The sequence below is a fragment of the Pholcus phalangioides genome, unplaced genomic scaffold (genome assembly GCF_987345545.1).
Source record: "Pholcus phalangioides strain wild (caught in Gottingen) unplaced genomic scaffold, Ppha-v1.0 ptg000003l_1, whole genome shotgun sequence".
NCBI classification, from domain to species: Eukaryota; Metazoa; Arthropoda; class Arachnida; order Araneae; family Pholcidae; genus Pholcus; species Pholcus phalangioides.
The window spans coordinates 43515747-43540936 of NW_028301596.1; the positions used below are offsets into that span (position 1 = coordinate 43515747).

General features: G+C 38.6%; 1 protein-coding gene across 8 annotated transcripts in view; it reads right to left on the reverse strand.

Moving 5' to 3' along the window:
- Nucleotides 1-25190, reverse strand: part of LOC149088641 (semaphorin-1A-like) — a 312700-nt gene that overhangs the window by 171945 nt on the left and 115565 nt on the right. The window contains exon 1 of one of the 8 annotated variants that reach the window (XM_089248408.1): nucleotides 16456-16754. The exons of 6 other annotated variants lie outside the window; for them this stretch is intronic. The gene's annotated coding sequence lies outside the window, so the exon portion shown is untranslated. Of the gene's footprint in view, nucleotides 1-16455; nucleotides 16755-25190 lie in introns of those variants that run through there. One more of the 8 variants, XM_089248448.1, reaches the window with a different exon arrangement.

Genomic DNA, 25190 nt, shown 5'->3' on the forward strand with positions numbered 1-25190 from the left:
CTACATTTCCTTATCTTGGGGGTCACTACTGGCGTTATCTCATTGGTAGTCAGGGCTTGAGAAATCTGGAAAAAAAATTAGGCACCAGCAAAATTTCATAGGCGCCAAGCATTTTTTTACCGAAGAAATCAGTACAGAATCGTATATTTTTTTACTTGTGTGGGACTTCTTTCCATGCTAGCAGACATGTTGACATAATTTTGTGCTGTACTCAGACTGGAATTAAGTTATCATGCACGAAAAAAAAAAAATTATAAACGTCAATATCAATTTTTGTAATCGCCACGGCGACTTGACATTCTCTGTCGGTAATTGATACAAATAAATGCATATTTGGCTCAATCAAAGTGTAAATTAACTATTCTAGAGCACAAGCATCTTAATGAGCTTCATGATGCGGGAGAGCAACAGTTTAAAGTTCCACATACATCTTGAAGAATTATCTTTCTTACCATATTTTTTGATCATTCGTCATACACAAAAACAAATTAGTCCGAAACCATTCAGATGCAAGTAGATTGGAGATTAAAACCGGAAGTTTGTGAGCTAACTCACGGCCAACTAGACAGTCAATAATTGTTAATAATTATGACAATAATAACTGTTTAGTGGGATATGGCTAACCCCACAGGCATTATGAGCAGAGTAAAGTATCGAATGGTTATATATGCTTCCATGGGAATTGAACGATTACAAAGTGATCAGTTACATATCTTGTCCCCCAAAGCAGAATGTGCCGAAATGTGCGACGTACGTCGCAGAACAACCAATGCTGTTGCAGAACAATCTGGAAGAATTTTAAGAATCGTGTAGAAAAACGCTATTATGTATATGCGAATTTTTACCGCAGAACATTTCAGTCAGCTGAGGGCTCGTTGCAGAACATCGCAAAACATTCTGCTTTGGGGACCTTGTCCAATCACCCAGGAGAATAGCCCGATAAATTCATCTAATTTAGATTGAGACAGTCAACCGGATCAGCGTCACACATAACCATGGTAGACATTGTACAAAACAAAAAATAAACCGGAAGGTTGTAAAAGGACTAAAGCGTCCTCTCGTGATAGGTAAGTGGTTTGAGATCTGCAACTAGTTTTATTGTGGAACCTGCACAGGATTCTTCTTCTTCTGGCCCGTGTAAAAGCGATATTATTGTACATAATAAAAACGGAAACAGAGTCATCATTGTACCACCGGAAGGCAATTTTTATCTGTCACAAGGAATCGCGTGACAAAAAATCATTAATCCTTACGACAAAAGAAAATAAAATGTCTATTCCTCCTTTAAATTGTGTTTCACCTTCCCTTTTTATTTTGCTATATTCACGCAACTATAACTGGACATGTAAAAATTCAATACGAAAGCACGAGCTTTTCTCCTCGTCACTCAGTCATCCAGTCGCAAATGCTATTCAAGAGCAAAAGAGTACGCGGTAATAAAAAAAAAAATAAAACTATATTTTCTCTTGTTATTTCATTCTTTTATCAGAGCACGGAATCTGCCTTCACTTTCAGCGGATCATTCCGCCCATGACATGATCCGAATCTCGGTTACCATGTGAGTGACTCAGTAAGAGACGGTCGTAAAGCTCGACTTGGGGGCTACATGCGCTGAATACAGTAATATGCGCATCTACCCACTGGAATAAATTTCACTTCATACTCTCGCATATAAAACTGAATGATATATAGCGGCCATAATTGTCCCGGGATCGTAAATTACCGAACGAAATTATCTTCAGTTCGTGGACCCCGCTTTGGAGCTTCTTCATCCAAGTTTTGAAAATTTTATGGACATAAAAATTGGTGTCTCTTCGGGAGTGGGGGGCACAACTACAGTATACGGACGAAATTATGCGTTCACATTCAATGTTATTTTGTGGATGCTCCCTTCTTATGATAATTTAATAACGACCATTGTTCTCGTGACTTTGAGGAGCAATAAATTAGTCGAGACGGAGAGATAACATCATTTTTTGAAGGATATTCAGTGAAAAAAAAATGGAGACGTCGACGTCTTTTTTTTTTCATATTTTCGGAGACGTTGGATGCAATCAACATCTTATAACGGGAATAAGCGTGAGTGAAGATCATCGTAATCATCTTCAAAGCCCTCATGTTGAAAAGAAAATAAAGAATAGACGGAAGAGGAGAACATGAAAGATGGACTTTCCTCTGGCAAACGGATCATAAATGGAAATAACGGCGATGATCATGATTGAGTAGTCTCGAGGAAAACGAAATCAATGGTCCTTATCTAAAGTAAATCCAGTCTGTAGCACGTGTACTGATTGGAAATTCATCATGTTGCGAAAGAAGACTAGTTACGATACTTCAACCAATCTAAACCTCGACTCCGGTTTCTGCTTAAAAATTGCTTATTCGTTGCTGACTTTCAACCAGGGGTCGGAAATCCCAAGACCCAGATCACCACGATGATTAAAAAAATCGGCATTCGCAACTCAATTTTTCTTTGCGTGATGACCAGGGCCTGACAAATCCCCGGCGACTAAAAAATCGGCATTTGCATTCGAAATTGTCTATATGTGGTGACTGAATTGGCGTCTAAGGGCTGCGCAATTTTTTGCTTTAAATCTTTTTTAGCTATTTTCCCAACATCTAGGACATCAAGTCAATAAAAAAAATTACTTTGGCCGATCGTCTAAAAAATGTTTGGCTCTAAAAAATCTGCCTGACGCCCAATTTCTTTTCCGATTTCTCACACCCTGGTGATGATTAGAGTGGACTGTGAAAAAAATATAAAATTTTCTGAATTTAGTAAGCATTTTCACCAACATGGGGGGGGGGAAGGAAACCATTTTGGCTCTTAAGAGAAATTTGGCTAGAGCCTAAATTTTTCTTTTCGTTCATCAAGCCATGTCTTATACCACCAAACTGCCTATTCACAGTTTGGTTCAAAAACACGGGTCCCCCTCAGGGGCCTGACAAATTCTGCCAGTCGAGTTTCTTAGAAGGCAAGCTATTTCTTTCATTTTTTGTTTTTAAAGAAATTGGCCCAAAATAATTTTTTGGTTAATTCCGAGACTTGGTGGGACTTCAAGGTGGCTAAACACTACTCTGACTTAGCGTGGCCACGCCGAATCAGAATTCACCACGACTCTGACGTGACGCAGGGCTTCAAAAACCGAAAAAAAAAAATTAATCGCCAGCCAAATTTCCCAGGAGCCAAGAATACTTTTTAGAAATGTTTATATATGTTTTGCAAATTTTGCATTATCTTCAGTTTAGTCGCCATGGTCACCTGGCTCCTGGGATTTGTCAATCCCGCGTAGTTTTTTTGGTCAGAGTAGTGCGTAGGCATCTTTTGAAGATATTTCGGGGAGGTCATAAGAAAACAACTTATAATTTTTGCATCATTAGGGAAACCTCACTAAAACGATACCCTATATAACGATAAATCCCTCTACAACGATATTTTTTCAAGGTTTGTTTGGAAACGCCTGTAGTCTAATATTAAACTTCCGCCTCTCTATACAACGATGATCCCTCTACGGCGATATAGTTTCTTTGTCCGCAAAGTATCGTCATATCGAGGGTTTACTGTACGTTGAATGTCATTCGGTAAAGGTGTTTAAACCCTCGATATTTTTGACCCAAGAAGGGTCCCCTGGCCGAAGGTCCCCTCTCAGTTGAAAAAAAGGAATTTCGATCATTTCCATGCATTTTTCTAACTCGAATCACCGAGAATCATCATCGAATCTACGAAATCAAACCATGAACAGTTTAGTTACCCAACGACTATATCCAATCCATCATCGAAGAAAGATTTATGAACTTAGAAGAATAGTAGTATATATTGATTAAGCATTGAATAATAATAATTTTCAAGGCGTTGTACCGGGGTGATCACAGAACAATGGTGATCCCAAGAGAACCAGTTTTTTATAAGTCTTATAATCTTTCCCAAGTGAGTATCCGCCACAAGAGTGACCCACAGATCCACTAAAGCAGATTAAGGTGGGAGCGGCTGGATGGAAAGTTATATAGGCCTATACATATACTAGGTTTAGGCGAAATAATAATAATAATGATATTCTTCAGTTCATGGAAGCGTTCAAGCACGCGTTTCTCTTCCAAAATGATCTAGTGCCCAGTTTGTTTGTTTTTTATTATTATTATTATTTTCCAGAGAAAATGGGCCACGACCTCGTGGTCGTGTTTGTTCGCTTTTAGCTCTTATAGTCCGTCTTGTTTGCTAGAGAGTGCTATGGAATATAGGCATCGGTCACGCTGACATACTGAATACCATTCTATTTTTAATACCAGAATAACAAAGAGGAAGTACTGGATTTTTTTTTTTTTTCGGAGTTTTTAGTATCATCCAGTGGTTATGTAAGTAGGTATTAGCGGAAAAAGAACCTTGCACAGTGGACAGATATACCATGCTCTGATGGCTGGCTATAAGCCCTTGGTGCTCTAAATATGGGTGCATATTTTTTCAGTTGCGTGACTTTGCACGCGACTCACGCACGAAATGGCTCTCTTCGTTCAATCTTAGCGATTTCAAGATGGATTAATTCTATTTTCTTATACCTCGCGTGTTGGTTTCGATACCGAAATTGAAAACGAAATTTAAAGATAAAGGGTGAATAGAGGTGTCAGGCTTTATTATATACATGCTCAATCCATAGCCCGCTGGATGAATGTGGCACTCGGAGTCATCAGCGCGAGCTCCGACTTCTTGACTTCTTTTTTTTTCATCTAGTGTGACAGAGAGCCTGGGTGTCTCTATATCACTATGGAACTCAAATTTGGCGAAAATGAATTATTGGTCACACTACAGTCGAGTCCCGTTATAGCGAACTCGAAGAGACCGGAGAAATCAGTTCGCCGTAACGAAATTTCGTTATAAAAGAATTCCAGGTATTTCCATTATTCCAACGTAAACCTATCTAGGGGATTAGGAAATTTTTCGTTAAAACGAGATTTTCGTTATAACGGTATTCGTTAAAACTGGATTCGACTGTAGTATCTTTTTGGGGTTTTTGTTTTTTCAATATGCTGTGATTAAACGGTGGGACACTTCCACTATGTGATCGAACAGGGCCAGTGGCGTATGTAAGATCGATCTTTAGAGAGGGTACGAAAATTTTCTTACCTTGAAATTTGGTATTACCACTCTTCAAAAAGCATTTAATTAACAGAAATTGATTCAAATAATATATAAAAGGTATTTTCTCTCGATATTTCATTTTTTTCATATAGATATTAACAAAACATTTCTAATTTTTCGTCGGCTTGAAAAGGGGCTAAGAGCTTCCTATTCTCCCAACCCCTGTGTTCAAAGTCCCACCACCATGTACGTCGATAGGTTCCCAAAGTTACGTTGGTTTTGGTTCCAAAAATTTTCACTATGCAATATAAAATGTAAAAAAAATTGTCATGCAAAAATTTGATTGCGGCCCGTTACCAGGGCTGGACAAATCTTAAAAAAAATCTATGGCGCCAGAACAATTTTTCAGGAGCAAAAATTTTTTTACCCGAATAAAAAGGTACAGAATAATGCTTCTTTTCACTTTTTCAGGGCAGAGTGACCCTCTTTTAAGTTGGCAGATATGCTGCTATAAATTACAACAGCCTGTCATTCCTTAGTGACTATACGAAGAAAATTCTGCGTCAATACCAATTTTTTAGTCGCCATGACAATCCGTTGCCTAGGGTGCACCCCAGACCCAGCCCTAACCACGACCGTTTATCAAACCAAGCAAGTGACCCACAACAGAGTGTTCACTTCATTTGTGTGGCCCGCAACAGGTTCGTTAATCCCTCAAGTGGCCCGCACTTTCCAAAAAGATGAACAGCCTTACGTTATCACGTATCGCAGTTTGGATAAGCGCCAAGTTCTGCGAAATTCAGTACGGACAGAGCCGGTTCCCCCCATAGTTCTATAATTGAAAAAAAATAAATAAATAAATAACCAGAGAAAGACTAGGCTTTACTCATTTATTTACCCGTTTCGACTTTTGAATAGAAAACACACACACGCTCGCGGGAAGCTTCACTTTCATCGGAAGAAACGGTTAACAGGAGAGAAGATAGGGTATACAGAAAAACAAAGAAACCTGAAAGAAACCACAGACTCCTCCTAGGTGTGGTTGAGTTAAACCTCTTTTCTGTCATCCTCAAGAAGGCGGACCTCTGACTCGCTCGCGAGCAACTGCAAAGGGACCTAATGATTATAGTGGAATCGCTGCAGTCAATAAGAACCCTAACAAAGTCATCAACTTCTAGTAGTCCTTGGAAAAAGAAACCTTTGTCTTTTTTTTTTTTTGCCATATACTCTTCTCTGGTGGTGGTTCGTCAGCAAAGAGGAATCTAAATTATATATGGACACGAGGAACGGAGGATAGATACACCAACAAGTAAATCATTTGATGGTCCCTGCTAAAAAAGATGTCTTCTTCTACCCATCCATCCATCCCCCTTAATACTTTCCCTTCGGGTAAAGAACAATGGATCGTTCCCACATCTTATACTTTCTCATACTTGTCTGTAGATGGAGCCGATTAAAATAAATGGCCGCGATGTTAATTGTCTCGATTAGCTCTTGTTCTTCTCGTTTATGGACGGAACCTCTGTCTATCATGTCCTTCAACATCGGTGAAAAGAACAAAGACTTTCACTGAAATGTATTACAAGGAAGAACTTTCATCATTATATCTTAAATCGCTATATAGACAGATATCATTAAGGGGAATTCAAGAGAGAAAGCCTCATTGTAAGTTTCTATGCGTCGGATTGCATGAATCGAAAGTCCTATGTTTAACAAAGAAAGTATATTTTCGAATACTAAAATCTTCCATGCAAACCGAGACTGGATAAAAAACATCCTCGATACCAGATATAAGACCGGCGTTACACTATAAAGGTTTTAGGAAAATTCTTTAGTTTAGAAAAAGGAAAACGAAAACCCGATAAGCCTATTTGTTATATTCGCTTGAATATAAGCAATGGGCTTATTGATTGTTTTTTTTGAAATTTTTGTAAAATATCTTTTATCAAACTTTTATAGTGCAATCTCGGCCTAATGCAAAATTCTATGAAAAATTCAAAACCAAAGAGCGAAATCCTGCAAATCTTATTTATCCAGAAAATATGTTTGAAGTTTTGAGACTGTTCAAAATTTTCCATCTTTGATATTGTGCAATGTGGTGGTAGTAACGCAGTGGCATAATCTGAAAAGCTCGCGTTTTAGTGATATCAAGTCCGCAGAAACTGGGACATTCCTCTAAGGAATTTATAATCTTTTTCGTAGGTGATGAGCTAAAAATATCTCTGTTTCAAAAATGCTGAAGTTCTTTGGGCTCCATCGTTTGCCAAATATAACCAGTATTAGATAGAGATAGACGACTTTTTTTCTCAGCCCAATACATCAAAGAAATAGGTATTTTCTGGATTTTTATGCCAAGGCCAACTCGGAAAGAAAAGTCATCTGGTCTCAGCCGGGACTCGAACCCAGGCCCTCTTGCATACCGGGCAAGCACCCGTTACTATCATCTACACCACTGAAGACACGACCCTGCCTTCCTCATTTCACGCAGTATGGCGTGAGGCGCTGACTTTAGTAGCCCCTCTTAACTTCAGCAATGGCCCCCAGGTGGGACGATAGAGATAGACGGTTCACCTCGGCATAAAATCCAGAAAATATCTGTTTCCCCTTGAAATACCAGCATTTCCGTCTGATTGCCGCGAAGGGCTCCGCGTGTAAAACTCCACTCTGTATTAGCCTCATATTATTAAGTATACATATATTCCCAAAATCTCACCGCTCGAGAGATAATATTTCGCAATACAAACATCACAGCCAATTTTGGAAAAGCTACCGGAGGGTAAACATTCAGGTGTAAAATAATAACCATTGAACGAAGCGTAACATATACTCGGAGCGGATTTGAAATGGACACTCTCGCAGCAGTTTCGTTGATGGCGAGGGATAGAGAGAGAGTGAATCTCTCCCCCCGGTCAAGTTTTAAACGCGAAAGTTTCCGTTTTGAAACGGAAGACCTCGTTATACGAAATTCCGTGTTACTTTGCGCAGCTGGTATTGCTTACACTCGGTTTCTCTTTCGTGGAAATGCTGAGAGAGTTTCCTGCTGCTGCTGTTAGACCAAAAGCTTTATAATATAGGTACATCGACGAATTGTGAATTTCAACCGGCAGTGAGTATGTGTGTGTCTGAGAGAGAGAGAGAGAGAAGGATACACACACACACACAACAACAGCATTTGAAATCAAAATGAACAGGCAGCGGACGGGCACAGAAAGGGTTCGTTTCGGCTGTTACTGCTACCTGATCTAATGATTTATTGTCAGCGCTTTTGATATACGCCTCCGGAAACAGGCCACTGGGAAACTCACTCGGGAAACTATTACTACCTGGAAACTGACCGATCAATTCCGCTATTCGATATACGTACTACTACTACTACTGCTGTTGTAAGAGCACAGTTGCGCGTTATTAGCACTTTGCTTGCTCCGACAAGAATCGCTCACGCAATTCTATAAATTTATACAATTTTTATTTCTGCACTAGTTGTTACCCACGGCTTTGCTCGCGTGGATTTGGTAATTTGAAAATTACTTTGCGATGATTCCCCCCCCCCCCGCACCCTATAAAACATTTGAACGCCTCATGATCCCCTTGTTGGTTGAATTTTCAGAAATCCTATCTCAGTGAGTATTTATAAAATATAATACACTTACCAAATTTCATATTTATAGCTTCAGTGATTATTGATCCATATAACCTTTGAACCGCCCCCCCCCCACCACTTATGACCCTCTTAGGGGGTCGAATTTCAAAATAAAATCCCATCTTGGTACGTATTTACGTCATAAATAAAACTATTGGCCAAATTTCATATTTACAACTTTAGCGGTTTCGGCTCAGCGTAATGTCTCTATGTAACATTTGAACTCACTCGGGGGGAATTTCAGAGAACCCATTTTTAGTGAGTCTACATTATAAAATGAAACTACTGCCAAAATTTCGTATTTCGTCAGCGGTTCTGGTTCGGTGATGATGAATCAATCAGACAGTGAATGAGTCAATCTGGACATGCTATTACATATGCATGGATTCAAAGGCGTTGCATAGCTATCAGTCTCCGAGAATGAGAACTAGGAAGTTTTTGATTCGAATTCCACATAAATATTGTGCATAAACACCAGGGCTTGGTAGAAACCCGGTGCCAGGTCATCAAGGCGACAAAAGAAATGGTACGACAAATTTTTTATTTCTGGAATTGCCATAATGGACGAAAACTATACACGCAAGTTCAGGCCTTGGCAAATCCCATTCGCCAGGTCGCGATGTCAACTGAAAAATTGATATTGGCGTCTAAAAATTTCTTGCTTGTGTTATTACTAACTCTGGCAGAAGGAATACGCTTGGATTCTAAAATTCTCGGTTGGTGCCCAGATTTTATCTATCGATTTGTCAAACCCTACACACGTTATGGGGCATGGATACGGTTATCGATCGATCGAAATTGGGAAGGAAAGAAGTCAATGCAAAAAAAGATTACATCATACATCGAGGAATCGTCACCATCCATAACAATTACATTTCGAAATTCAGCGAATCGTTCTTGAAAATCAGCGTAAATGTTGTTTTGGTCTCATAAGAAAAAGAAAAATGGCCGACATTCATCTACTTCAATGGGGGTTATTCAACAGTCATATGGAAATAACCCGCATGACCTTCAAAGCTGAAGCAGTGAACCAATTATACAGATTATAACCCTCAAGTACGTGCGGCCGAACCTGCGTCTTCTGCTACATTTTCATTGAAACAAACTTCTTTATGAAAATCTTATGACTGATATTGTAAATGAGCATGGGGAGGACCAGACCCGTCTTTTGGGGGGGGGGGGGGTTAAAAAATACACTAGTAAATAGTATGTATATATATATATGGATTCAAAGTACATACATACATTGAGTATATGTTCTTTGGCCCTTCCCCCCGGCAAAAGTTGAAAAGACGGGCTTATGGAGACCTTGCATACTGAAGCCACGTTCCTATCTAGGATCTCTCGGAAGCCTCCAGAGCCTCCAGGCTGGGAATGATTACGAGCCCGTGCATAGAGAATTTAAAGAGAGAATTATTTCGGACTCGAGGTTTATCACTTTCCCCCACGTGTGGGAAGTCATGAATCTAATTTTCGACGTTTTTAATGGTCATTTGCAGAATCCACCAGGAGCAATGGCTGAAACATTGAGGCACTATCAAATAGAAGTGAAGTACAAAATTGAGTCATACATGCTAAACCCAAGACCTGCGGGCCAAATATAGCCCTTGGAATCAGTAGATGTGGCCCGTGGCATATTCGCAAATTGCCAGATCCACTTAAGTAGATCGTGGTACATTATGAGATTACTCAACTGGCTTGCGACGCTTTTCCAGATGACTTGAGGGGACTCACGACGCACTCACAGATCACTGAAGAAGCACGCAACACATTTACAGTTCACTCAAGCGGCCCATGGAATTTTTTTAAATCACTTAAGTGGCTCTTGGTACATTTTCAGTTTACCTGAGTGGCGTGAGGTTCATTTTCAAATCCCCTGAGTGGCATGAGGCACATCTCCAGACAACTCAAGTGGCCCGCCACACTTTTCCAAACCAATGAGCAAACTCTTCATTCTTCTTATGAACAAACTCGCACTCTTCAGAAGGTTCATAGAATTTATAGCAGTGTATCTGCCAACACGAAAGAGGGCCACTATGACTTGTGGAAAAAGAAAGCCAAAAGAAGCATTATTTTGGACCTTTTTCTTAGGGTAAAAATATTATTTGACGCCTAAAAGTTGTTTTCCGGCGCACAGATTTGTTTTGTGATTTGTCCAGCCCCTGGACTATATATAGTCAATATTACTTATCGAACACGGACAAAATGGCGATGCCCCAGAATGAGGTTATTCCCAGCCAAGAGACCAATTAAAGACATCTTCGTGAGATAATCGATTAAACTCAATGAGATTCCAATGACTCGTTCATACCGACACGAAACATCCCGTTGATGAAATTCAAAGGATCGATAAATCACCATCGATAACTTTTGTTGTTGTTGATCACCGCCAGAATGAATGGCGAAATGCAAAATTAATGACCACACACATGGTTTCACATCATACCAACAGTAATGTCTTATATACTCTAGCATGAGTTTTTTTTTCCTCTTCTTTCCCTCAACTGTATGCCAACACTTGGAGCTCTCAAACAGGCATAAAATGTATTGTTGTCGTCCCATTATACAAGTTAATGGTTCAGAAGAAATGGTTCAGCAAGAAAAAACCGCGAACTCATGAACACAGTGGGCGTTTGTTTCCGGTTTACACCACGCGTCAGTGGTGTGTGTGCTCTCCCATAAGATCCCAGTGGAGTAGGTTATAAACAATGTAATCAAAATGTACCATATATATTGAAAATAATTTTTCACCACATGTCGTGTTTCCATAAAGATTGACGGAATACAAATGCCCATGTTGAGCATCGGTGCACATGCCCCCGACCTTCGCATTAATTTTGAACGTGATTTCAGCTGTGATTTTATCAGTGTTTTTATTGGTTTTTGTGGTCCTAGAAGTTTCAGTTTTCACACGGCACTAGAAAAAAAATATTCAGCGTTTATACTGCACTAGAAAGGATTATTCAGCTTTTATAAAACGCAAGAACGAATCAGATTTCCTACTCTCTAGAAGAGATTATCAACATGTTACATCCAATCAAATAGAAGAAATACTATATATTTCAGCTCTTATACTTCGCTAGAATATTGTTTTCACAATGCGCTAGAAGAAATTATTCAACTATTGCACGGCCCTGGGAAAAATCATTCAGCTTTTTTACGCAGCTCTAGGAAAAATTGTTTCACTTTTATATTCTATGCTAAAAGAAGGGATTCAGCTTTTATGATAAGCTGGAAAAAAATTATTCGCCCTCTGCATGACAATCGAAGAAGATATTCGGCATTCGTACAGCGCCAGGAGAAATTATTCATCTTTCATACTGCTCTAGCAAAATTATTCAGCTTCCACACCGCGCTATAAAAGAATTAGTTGAGTTTTTTATACTAAACTAGAAGAAATTATTCAGCTTTTGCATGAAGAATTATTTCATGCTTTCATACTGTTCCTCAACTTTTATACCATTGTAGAAGAAGTAATTCAGCTATAATATAGAAGAAATTATTGAGCTTTAATAATTAGCTATTATGGAAAATAGTATCCAGTTTTTGCACGACCTTCAAAGAAGTTTTCCAGCTTTTATACTGCGCTAAATGAAATTATTCGGCCCTCCGTCCAAAAAATGTACACTTTTTTTACGTAATAATAACCCTTTCAATTTGGCGGTAGGGGGGGGGGCGGAGACACAAGAAAAAAATCTTAGCACTTCCCAAATCAGTTAAGTGACCCCACGGCATATATACAGATCACTTAAATTAACCTGCGGCACAATCCCAGAGCACTTAAACTGCCCGTGGTGCAGTTCCACATCATTCACGTTATAGGCGTCGTATTTGTAGATGACTCAAAAGCATCCGGAGACACGTTTCGAAACCAATGAAGTGCACTCTCCTGAAAGTTGAGCATCCATGGTATAGAACATCGTTTCCCACACATTTTGTTCCATCGCCCCCTTCTTCAGAAATGTTTTTCCTCTCATCGCCCCCAACTCAAGCAAACCCATAGGATCCTATGTTATACCCGTAGCTTCTACTACTACTTCACCGCACACCAACTCCGGTCATATATCGCCATACAGCAATTTCCAACCAGTGGAGTTGGGTGGGAAAAGACTCCATCCATCGGTGGTCGCCCTAGGTTCGGTAGATAAAGAACTTGCTTCTGATGTTCACCCGTAGCTTCTACCGCCCCCCGTAGCATTGCATCGCCCCCTTGTGGGCGATATTGCATACTTTAGAAACACTGGTATAGAACATCCAATTGTTTATGGACATTGTATAATATATTTTATCATGTATGTAGTTTTTATAATTTCATTTTTATTTGGGGGTTGGCGTGTTTTTGAAATACACAACATCCATATTTGTTATGGGCATCTTCTTCACAGCCACCTCGTTGGGCATTTTGCCTGCGGTGGCCTTGCATTTGTATAAGACTCTTCCCTATAGAAGTTAGTAAACCGATAACCATTGAGAATATAAAAGCACAAATTTTCCTATCCATCAAATCTGAGCTGCTCATGACGGAAACGATCACGTGACTAACATAGACACATCTAGATAGTGATCTGTACAGATGGATTGAAATTCAAATCAAATCCCGCGGCATACAGCCAGGGCGTGTCCGCGATGATACAAGCGTCTTTAATACATTGACGGTTGTATTCCGAACCCAGACCTCAACCTGTTGTTCTTTTTCTTTACACTAGACGTCGTAATAAAAATCCACTACGCGGACAAGTCGTGACAGCAGAATAAACATACAGGTGTTCTCTAGACGTCATTCTAGAAACCGGAGTAGGTGATTGCCTTCCCACACACACACACTCTTACATACACATATACGAAAAAGCCGAAGGAAAAACGCAAAACAACCACGCAAAATCCACTTCCCACGGATGTTCCAGACGAACCGTCCACTGATAAAAGGTGTATTACAATTAAAATACACTCAACTCTCTGACGTGGTCGGCCGTTTTTCCTATCATTTTCTTTTACGCCATCACAGTTACAATCTATCTCGTATGAGAAACGTAAAAAAGAATCAGCCCATTGATATAGTACATGCATCATGGGGGTTATCGCTGAGTCTGAGTCATCCTACGAGGTCCCAAGTCACAGAATATTTACGGGCCTAGATGATAATGCGTTTTGGCCATCCCGTGAGTGCCGGACACTGTCGAAGACTTTATAATGTTCTGTAATCAGAGTCAATAGATAAGCTTTCGTACTCTAATAGTTATCTAGATTAGACTCATCAAGATTATTAGGCTGTTATCATTCATTAGTCACATTCGTGAATCACGATAGCACTGTAATTATCTAACTGGGACCCTGAATTAAGGGAGGGGGTACTCTGCATGCTGTGTAATAAAAAAACATTGATGGATTACAATTTGTTACGATCATGTGTTCTGTTATGAGTTTTTCTTTGTATTTAGGTGTAGATAGCTTCATAATACGGTCAGCTTTTCAGCTTTCATAATATGGTCGAAGAAATTACTCAGCTTTCATAATAGACACGGAAAAACTACTCAGCATTTATATTGTGCTAGTAGAAATTTTATTAAGCTTCTATATGAAGCGAGAGAAAAAAATTATTAAATATTTAAACACTGCGGTAGAAAAAATAGATCAGAAAAAATTCAGCAGAAATAATACTATATAATATATGTATAAGAAATATACTGTATATATTTCTGAATATAATATTCATGTAATTTTAAGCTAGGGCTTTGCTACGCGATGTTAATCATAATGAAATACATACTTAATCTAGTATTGTGGTCTCATTTCACGAACTCTAGTATTTTGTGGCCCGGGGCAGCTGCACACTTCACACCTGCCAAAGTTCTGCCCTAATCATGGCCCCCTCACATGGGGGAGACTGACAGGATTGACAACACAGCACAATAACACTGCACTACGTTCACTTGCTTTTATACTCCATAAATTTACTAGAAAATATTAAAATTTCCATCCTGCTAACTCCGAATGGAGCGGAAAACCCTTGCTTGGCTCCTGAGAAATTTGGTTGGCGCCAAAATTTTTTCAGATTTTTCAAGCCCCAATCTTAACGCATGGGTCCACCCGAGCATGGCCAGAGCCTCAAGTCCAAAGGGGCCTCGAAAAAATAAAATTAGACACTGGGATTTTTGAGAGTACCATAAGTAAGTGAATTTTTAGACTAGGACGTAGGGGATCTAGAACATCACTTTGCCCGAGAGCTCATGGTGTTGTATACGCTATGCCAGACATCTTCAACCCGTTGCTCGCGAGCGCCACGGTGCTCTCTGATGCACACAAAGTGCTCGATGCTCGTGCCCGATCTCGTGCTCGCAAGCACTTGATCAACGTTCCGATTGAACACTTTCTACGAATAGAATTCGAGGACTGAAATCATCCTAATTTTATGCATGCAAATGCAAATTGCTGAAGTGAACGACTGCTCAAATCACAGTTAAAAAATATAGTGCACAAAAAAAATTATTCAAATGAATAGATCACCTTATTTCATTGAGAAAAATACGGTATCTGGAATCTCTTAAATGGAGTAAAATACGGGACATCGGAAATTGTCGCCAAAAACCGTGCCAGAAGTAGACACAATCACCAATCGTTATCAAAATTGTGAAAAAAAACGTCGAACTTGACAAATACGTGAGATGCATATTTATATTTTTTGCAATATAATTTATATATAATGACAACGACGTGTATTCACAACTTTAGTGAATATTGCAAATTCAAGCAAACAGGAAAAAGCGAGACAAATATATATAAAAAAAACCAATGCAACCAAAATTACAGGAACGTCCCGTAATACGGGACACAAGTGGTCCTCCAATTTGTTTCAGACATTTTAATGGTCCTTGGGTTCAGAAAGGTTGAGAAACGCTGATTTATTAGATATATCTTCACTTATAAAAGAACCACTTCGAAGCATAAATATACACACAAAACAATATCTGCAGTTCATCACGACTTCCTGTCATAGATTGCCGACATCACAAGGAGCCGCGATGCCCTTTTTGAGAAACACTGCTTTATAGGAGTGTTACTTTGGAGGGAGGGGGGGCCATAAAACAAATATCGGTGTCATCTATTTCTAAAACACGGCAACCCAATTAAAAAGGCAATTCTAAAAACTATATACACAGTTAATTACACGGTGAAGCAGTGGCGTCTTAACGCATGGGCCTTAAGAGATAGGATCCGCCACCCCCCCCCCCCCAACAAAAATGAGATCTGGTTGAAATTTTTTAGAATTTACCAGGTAGTAGGGCCTCAGAAAAATCATTTATCCCGGGGGCTCATGATGCTCTTATAAGACGGCCTTGCACTAAAATACTCTATTTTAACTTCGAATACTTTCAGTAGGGTCGGCAAAGTTTTTTTGCCATAGAGGTAAAAACCATGTAATTGCCATTTTCTGCCATATTTTTGGCAGTGGCAAAAATTAAAAGAATTCAAAATTTGAACTTTTACTTTCATGAAGCAAGTTCTGAGAATCAACTAAAAGAGATGAAATATTTAAAACTATTCTATTTACCTCTGCAATCAGCTGTTTCCCTCTAAATTAGAACAAAGGGCAAGTTCATAAACATGAATGGTTGCCACTTTGTACCAGCAAAAATAATTTTCGCCGGCAAAAACCCAACCCTGACTTTCAGTAACCTTTACGAAATTAACAATCTAACAATCGATTTAACTTAACTATAAATAAATGAGTAATGGAACTCACCGATCAATCAAAAATTTAGGTATCCAAAAACCTGGACGGACTGTACAAAAAATACGGCACCGACACTCACGCACACAACACTGAACCGAATAAAAATAAATAGGTGAGTACAGCACCACACACAGTACAAAGAAAGTACGAAAGGCGACCTCCTTCCTGTGCAAGAACCAGTTGAGAAATACGGCTGGTTCCCTAGACGCACATGTCAGGCATCAAGAAAACTGGCTCCAGATGATAGGAAGGGGGCCGTCGACGAAGTGTCTTCTTTCCCGAGAGGAAGGTATGTTCCTGTATCCGCCCCTATGCAGGTCCTGTACATACTGGGCAGCCCCCCCCCCTTTGCATTGTGCTGATTGTACCCCCCAAAATCTTCTTTTGCACTCCAAAAGAGATAACTCAAAGCACCTGTCAAGGGCATCGCGCGCCATGGGTTAAACAGCTGCTATATAATCCAGACAGGAGTACGCGCGTGCGTGAGTGTGTGTTTGGTGTCCGGGGGCGGAAGGAGGCCCTATTCTCTAAATGTGTGCACAGTACTTATAGTACCCTTCCTCTGAACCAAGGTGTGGTACGAAATATAATAAAGAATTGAATTGTTAGTTTTGGAATAAATACAACATTTTTCTTTTACACAAGACAACATTCGGAAGGGTAGATATTTCAATTGAACGTACGGTACCCACTTACAAGAATTTTTCCCCGCTTATTACGACTCATTTTCGTGGTCCCAACTCTTGGCAATACTCATTGAGATTTCTAGCAGTTTCCGCTTACAACGGTTTTTTCCCCCCCCCCAAGACTGTTTTTTGAAAAACGTTGTAAGCGGGATACACTATATTTTGGATGTGATTTCGCTATGTTAAAGTGTGACATTCACTAGATACTGAGAAGATTGCAGCAGGAACGGGTCGAAAATAACAGTTGGACCCGCTCATAACGAAGTCGGAAGAAAAAAAACGAAGCAAAATATCCGTTATAAGAAAAATTTCGTTGTATCCGTACCGGATTGGTAAGCTATGTTCGTAAATGAATTATAACGAAAACTCGGAAACGTAGTTATATGTAAAAATTCGTAATATCCGTGTTCGTTATAAACGAGCCCGACTTTGCACACACACATAAGCTAAGTCAATTATCTTCCCCATTTTATAATTTGAATAGGCTGATAAATATGTAATGACTTAATTATCGACAGCCTCTTTGTTTGTTGTAGAGGCCACGCGTGGCCGTGATTTCCATGATTTGCAGAAATGTTTTGTTTGCATTTCTTTTCTTTTTTTACCTTATATAATTTGCTACCCGATTATTATTTTTTTTTTCTTACCATAGTTTGAATCACAATGTGAAGGTAGTTATTTATTTATATATTTGAAAAACAGCGTTACTTCAATGCATTTATTGAAGGCGATTTTTGAGGCTCAATACGGCCTCTTTATCAATACGGCCGAATAATCAATACAATTCGAGATAGAATATTTTAAATGACTTTTCAGGCTTCCTATACATGTCATCAACTAAGGGAAAAATTATCAGCTCGAGGGGGGAAAAAGAAATTTGAGCATGTACGGGGTTATACATACCTCTTAACATGGGGAAAGTTAAAATATCACTAAAAATACTATATATATACATTGGCGTACGTGAGGGGAGAGGAGGGGGTGGTTCGGGGTTCTAACCCCCCCCCCGAAATTACGGTGTTATTTTGCAGGAAAAAAAGTAAACCCCCCCCCCCCCAGAAGGAAAAAAATCTGAAACCCCCTCGAGAAAATTCTGCGTACACCTATGTATATATATATATATATATATATATATATATATATATATATATAATCATTGATTTATTAGAATTTTTTCACATATTTTTGATTAAAATGCTATCCCATGCTGGGAAAAAATTTTACATATCTTTAATACTTAATTTTTAAGAGTTTCCAAAAAAAAATCCATTAAAAACTGCTTGTGCGTATGATAAAATAACATGACTTCAATGTAACCATACAATAATGAAATGAAAATGGGAAAAAAACGGTTAATTTTTCTTAAAATTAACTAAAAGATTGAAATTGCATTAATACTCATTCTTATTTAAAATTTAATTTTTCACAAATTCAAAAAAAAATTATTTTTTATAAATCAAATATTTATGAATAGATCTGAAATCTTATAGTTCATTTTACGTAATGAACCATTTTCTTCATTTTAATTTCGACATTGTATGGTTGCATTGATGTCGTGTCATTTATCATGCGTGCAAGCTGTTTTTAATGCATTTTTTTGAAATTTTTAAAAAAAATTAAGTATTAGAGATATGTAAAAATTTTATACCAGCAAAGGATAGCGTATTTATCAAAAATATGTAGTACAGTATCATTCTCGTGAATACTCATACTCCATTAATAATTTAACGTTATCCGAAGTTTCTCAAATCAAATACCTCGGTGTTATAACCTCAGCCGACCTACGTTGGAACAAACATGTTGACTACCCTTACCAGAAGTGTCTTAACAAACTTTTCTTCCTCCACTGCAACCTTAAACACTCTACTCGGGATATCAAACTTCTCTGTGTTAACAAACTTATATCTCCCCCGTTCTTTCCTACGCCACTGAAATCTGGACCCCTACACCTCCAGTAATATAGACAAACTCGAATCAATCCAAAATAAATCCACCCGATTTCCTCACGACTGCTGGTCATCTTTCGTTTCCGCGTCCGAACTCAAAAACGAACTTCATCTACTCCCTCTCTCTACTCTTGTTAGTATACTCTCATTGTTATATAAAATTTCGCATGGTCAATTCAACATAGATACCTCTGGTATCTTAGCCAAACCACCCTACATCTCTAGAAGACTCGACCATTCCCCTAGCATACTTTTGCTTCCACTGACTGCTTTAAACACAGCTTCTTTCCTCATACCATTCATTGGTGAATGGAAAAAAACTACCAAGCTCTGTTGTTGAATCCCCACTGTCACTACATATATATTGTTTATAATTATTGTTAATTGCATTTTTAATTGTATTGCTGTATTTTTGAAATATATGACATCCATATTTTTATGGGCATCTTTTCCTCAGCCACCTCGTTGGGCATTTTGCCTGTCGTGGCGTTGTATTTGTGCTAGTTTTTTTGTCGAATATCAAACAATATCTTTGTCATTTTCAATCTCATCCTCTCGTATAGGCCCCCAGGGCCAACAATATCGTATAAATAAATAAATAAGTGAATTTATTACCCATCTTGAAATTAAAACAGAAAAAAAAAAAGTTATTATAGGAAATTTATTATTAAAAAAACGATTATAGTTTTCTCCTTATAATCGATATTACAGTCACGTGTTCGTCTAAAAAAAAATAAAATAAGAAATTTACTACTATATATTACTACTACTACTACTACATTGAAGAAAGCAAGAAATCCTTATATAAGAAGAATTTTCTTCTTTCCTTTTCTAGATCTTATATTTTACTTAGGTACTACGTACACATCACAAAAATCATCCGTTCAACGACCTTATGTTTTCTTAGTATTTGAAATATATATATATAAAAAAAATTTTCTTCTCTTTTCTTATATATTTATTTTGCTTCTTCTCAACACTGTTCTTCTTCTTCCTTTCTTGGACCCACTGAGAACACGTTTTCAATCAGAAGAAACAATCTTTCTTCTTGTCTTAAAAAGAAAAGAAAGAAGAAAGACATGGAAAATATTTCAACCCCTCGCTGTTATATATCTTTCTTGCACGGAAACTTGGACTTTCTTTCGATATTTTTCTTATTCTTTGTGACCGATGAACACGTTTTCTTAACAACAACATCGAAAGAAAAAAATCGATTGAATTTAAATATTCTAATTAGCATAATGGTTTCTTAGTTTCTGAGGTTTTTCTTTTTGTTAATGGAAGAAAAGGGTTGATTTAAATTGTTTCGTTTGAATTTGGAATTTTAATTAATTTAATGATTGATTCGTTTTGTTTTTTTTTAAATCGGGTATGAATGTTTAAATTAAACGTGAGTATTGATTAATTTTTACATTTAATTTTGTTTCAGATAAATTGTTTTTTGGGGGGGGAACTTTTCCGTTTTATACGTATCGAGAGAGTTTTACTTGTGCCTTGTTTTCCATTTTGAGTGTTTCGTTCGGTATTAGGGATTGTGAAATTATTGCGAGTTTAATTTTTTTTTTTTTTTTAATATTAGTAATTTAGTTTCAATTTTTTTCTCGAAATTTTTCGATTCGTAACACTTTTTTGTTTAATTTAGGATTTTTTTTGGAATTTTTTTAAATATTTTTCGCTATTTTACAATTTATAATTGTTTTTATGTTTTTCTTTCATTTTTTATATTTTTTAGGATTTTCTTTCATACTGGGAATTTTCTTTTTCGCAAGAAATTTTTTTTTTCATTATATTTTGAGAACTTTTAATTCAAATTACTTTATTTCAATTTAGGATTTTTTTTCCAAATATTTCAGAAAATTTTCATCGAGTTTTTCTTACAGAAGATTTTACTGGAGAATTTTCGTCGTACGATGAGCATTTTTGAGAATTTCCGTTACATAGAAGAATTGTTTTTTTAATTTTTAGGATACTTTCCCGTTTTTGGGAAAATGTTTTCTAAATTTGTAGAATTTATTAGGATTCTACAAATTATATATATATATGTATAAGAAAGCAGACACAAATAATTTTACGTTGATTTGAAAAATTAATAAGTAGATCTTTCGGAAAAATTATCAAAAAATCAATGTAGTCTGACATGAGAATTGCAGTCAAACCTTTCACAAAGTTGCCATAATGAATATGAAATGATAATTTTACCGAATGATAAAAAACAATGTGATGTTTGTACATATTTTATTGCTTTTTGGACATATCAGTCTTACGTTATCATTCACAGAACGATAAATATACAGTACTTTTTTACTGCCTTATCTGACCACCGCGTACAACGCTTATACCAGTGACGTATATCATTCTTTCATGCGATGATGACGAACGAAAGATCCTCCATCGAATTCCTCACAGATACGAACGATACTTACATTTCCAGCATCCGTATATATAATTGAACCCTTTAACCTGTCTTTACGCTTACTGGAGCAAGAAACTGCCAGCCTAGCAATCTCCTCTCGCAATAACTCACAAGCCGAAATCTAACCTCACCATTCTCATATAAACGTCCTACGTACAGCAACTACTACTACTACTGCTGCTGGTGAATGTAACGTCTCTACCCCGTGAATTCCATCCGAAAAGCTTTTGTTCTTAACACCACCCCCACCTTCGAACTCTCATAGTATTGAGATTCCACACACACACACACACTCCATGTCCATCCTTTGGTAGTCATTTCCAGGCGGACGAACTTTCGAAGAGAGGCTTTTCTACGGCGTTTCGAAGAGAAAAGCGTAATATATAGAGACCTCGCGGACACGGAGGCTACCACCACCACTACTACTACTACTACTACTACTACTGACTTTGCCCCACACCACTGACTGCACCTACAAAACGGCAATAGCCCTAACCCCGAGTTCTTAGTGGTGTCCAACACCGGAACGTTTTAATCAACGCGGTTGGGAATCTCTCTCTCTCTCACACACACAATCTCTATTCCCTCCTTCTCTTTTGATTCCCCGGACAGATCGTGGAGGCAGTAATTGGAATAGTTCCAGTTCCAGAGAGATGCCAGGCGCATCTCTTGGACATTGTTTCATTGAAGTCTGTGAAAGTGAGTGAGAGAGAGAAAGAGAGAGGTTTCTGCAGTCCATGGTATACCCGGAGACCCCTTTTACCCACGACAACCGCACACCATGACTGCTTGTTCTCCTTCGCTGTCACCAAGTTTTTTTGTCTTTCGTTTCACCTTAATATAACCGTTCAAATTAGAATGTCTATCTACTTGAAGAATTCAAGTTCCGTGAATTATGAATCTCGTGATATTGATTATGAATGTTCCGTGAATTATGATGATTTCTGGAGAAGGTATATTCGAAACAGACCTATCTGTTATTATGTGGTCTCGAAAGTTCTGAGCGTGTTTGTATTTTTGTAGGTGCGTGTTTCAGGGAGCTGCTGCTGTGTCTATATCAGGGGTGACCAACACCTGGCACGTGAAGTGATTTCGTGCGGCCCGCGACAAGGTAAAAGTACCGTGAAAAAATAAATTTGTGGTGATTATTTGAACTATCGGTTCCAACAGCAGATTTCGTGATTAACAAACTGCTTTCAAACTTCTTATTTCTAGTGACGAAATTAATCTAATAACTAACTAATTAATTCAATTAAGAATGGAGCGGCTTATACACCGAAGTTGCACCACAGATGCGACCCGCGACTCTATAGCTGACCATTATGTTGGCCCGCGAACAGAAAGAAGTTCGCCAACCTTTGCCTACATCCCTTTCCCCGGCATAGCAGATATCACTAATCGCAACTAGTTTATTTTTGCTTGATATGATTTCGGACGTTGAATGTTTTGTGTTAAAAACATATTTGTCTAATGGGCATGCCAAATGTGGTCTTTTCTTTCAGTAGGTACGTACGTACAGTATTTCCTTCTCACTTTTTTTTCGAGCGATGCAAAAGCTGCCTCCGTATTAGTGTGAACAGAAATGAAACTTTTAATGAAGGCGAGATATTTCGTCAATGTCGGTGAGACGGTTGCAATTAAGATTTTAGTGGTAACACGAGGAAGGTGAAATGTCTAATGAAATTCCCATAATGATTTTTATCGTAGATGGTGTGTTTTGAATATTTTCGCAATATGGTAAGACAAGAGTTTTATTTTAGGAACTCGATATCATAAATCGAAACGAATGGAGACATCGTTGCTCGTACTTTTATAAATATTTGTGACGGTTATGGAGATGATGCTTCAAGTGAATCAATAAAGCTTGACAGTTTCATGAAGTTTTTAATTTAGTAGAATTCTGTAGACAGTTCTACCAAATTCAAAAGTGGTTCTCAACCTGAGGGGCCATATGGGCAGCAGCCCCCCCCCCTGCGGTCCTGGGCTATTCTAAGGGGACCACAGGTGAAAGGGAAGACATCAGATGAAAGGGGAGCCACAACAAGTGGTAAAGGGGGGAGGGGGTACAAAGAGCTGTGGAGAAATAAGAAAGTGAATATGTGTAATAATAAGTGTACTTTCAAGTGACATATAAATACAAATACAACGCCACAACAGGCAAATTGCACAACGAGGTGGCTGACTTAAGAACATCATAGATCCCCGAGCCCCTACCTACTACTGCTACACCACACATGCACCCCCCCCCCGGCGGAACCACCCAACGAATCGGTACATGCGGGAATGTGCGTGTACGTGTAGTGCAACCTGACGTAAAGTTTGTTTCTGTGTAATGCTTGTTATGTGTAGTGCTGTCATCTGCCCCCAGTTTTACTAACTATGAGTGAAGTGTTATGGTTGAATGATTTACCGTTGTAGGACTGTTGGTCTCTGTGGCGAGACTTTTTAACGGGGAGATCGGCTCGCATTTGCGCCTTGAAGTTGGGAACCACAGAAAACCAACTTCAGCCGACCACCACTGTGGGGTTCGAACCCGGATCCTCGCATCACGAGTCCGGCACTATAACCACTCGACCACCACAGCGGCAAAGAACCTATAGTGGGAACATGTGTGACTACTTCAGAATGCAGAAGAGCTGTCCACAGAACTAGCGCCATTTTAATCCACGGGCCCATGTGAACGGGGGGGGGGGGGCTTCATGATGAGATCTGGTATTATCATGGGCCCCCACATCCTGTAGCGGGGCCCCTAGCCTGGGATCTTTTGCGGGCCCCTCGGTCAGACTTTTAACGGCCCTTTCTGTTGTTAATTTATAGCGTAAAAAAGTAAAAAAAATGGTGATAACCATCCCGGGCCCCAGGGCTAGAGCCCTGTCAGCCCCCCCTATGTGGGGGCCATGGGTATTATGATTTTGAAATGTGAGTAAATATGTATGATAATACTATCTAGCTAAGTATGGGGGACCCCCTCCCCAGAACACCACTCTTCTCAGTGATCCACGATATTGTGACAGTCATGCATACCCCCCCCCCCCCCCCCCGAGAAAGAAGCTCACTGAACTCTAGCGCTCTGAACTCTATTTTTCCCATACAATTGGGCTTTTGGAAGGAATATCCCCCCCTCCCCACTTGCATCCTTGTTTGGCTAAGGATTCCAGAGATCGATCTTAATTATAAAAAAATAATAATTTTTGTTTATTAGTTTATTTTATAAATTTAGTTTTGATTAAATTCAATTCAATAAGTAGAAAGGGTCTCACTCTTAGATGAGGCTAGGGCCCTGAATAAGACGGGGATGGGCATAAGAAGAAAATACGATCTAAAGGGGGCCATGGACTAGGAAAACGTTGAGAAACACTGGTACAGAGCAGTGTCCTCCAACCTTTTTTTGAAGCCTCGGACCAGTGAAAGTGGTTGAACAATTCTATGGACTCCCCCCCCCCCTGCGAATCGGAAGAATTGATTTGCGACCCACCAAAAAAACATGAATAAACTGACGAAATAATTAAAGGCCCGAAAAAAAAAAACTAAATAAATGGGAGAAATAATTAGCGGGCCAAGGAAAATAATTAGGCAACTAAATTCTATAAAATAGAATTGCGAAAAAAACCTGGAAAAGAGCTTAGTTCTTTATTGGCCTAAAGGTTCCTTATTTCATCCTAGTGTTTCTCAAAGTGTGCGTTGCGGCTCCTAGGAGAA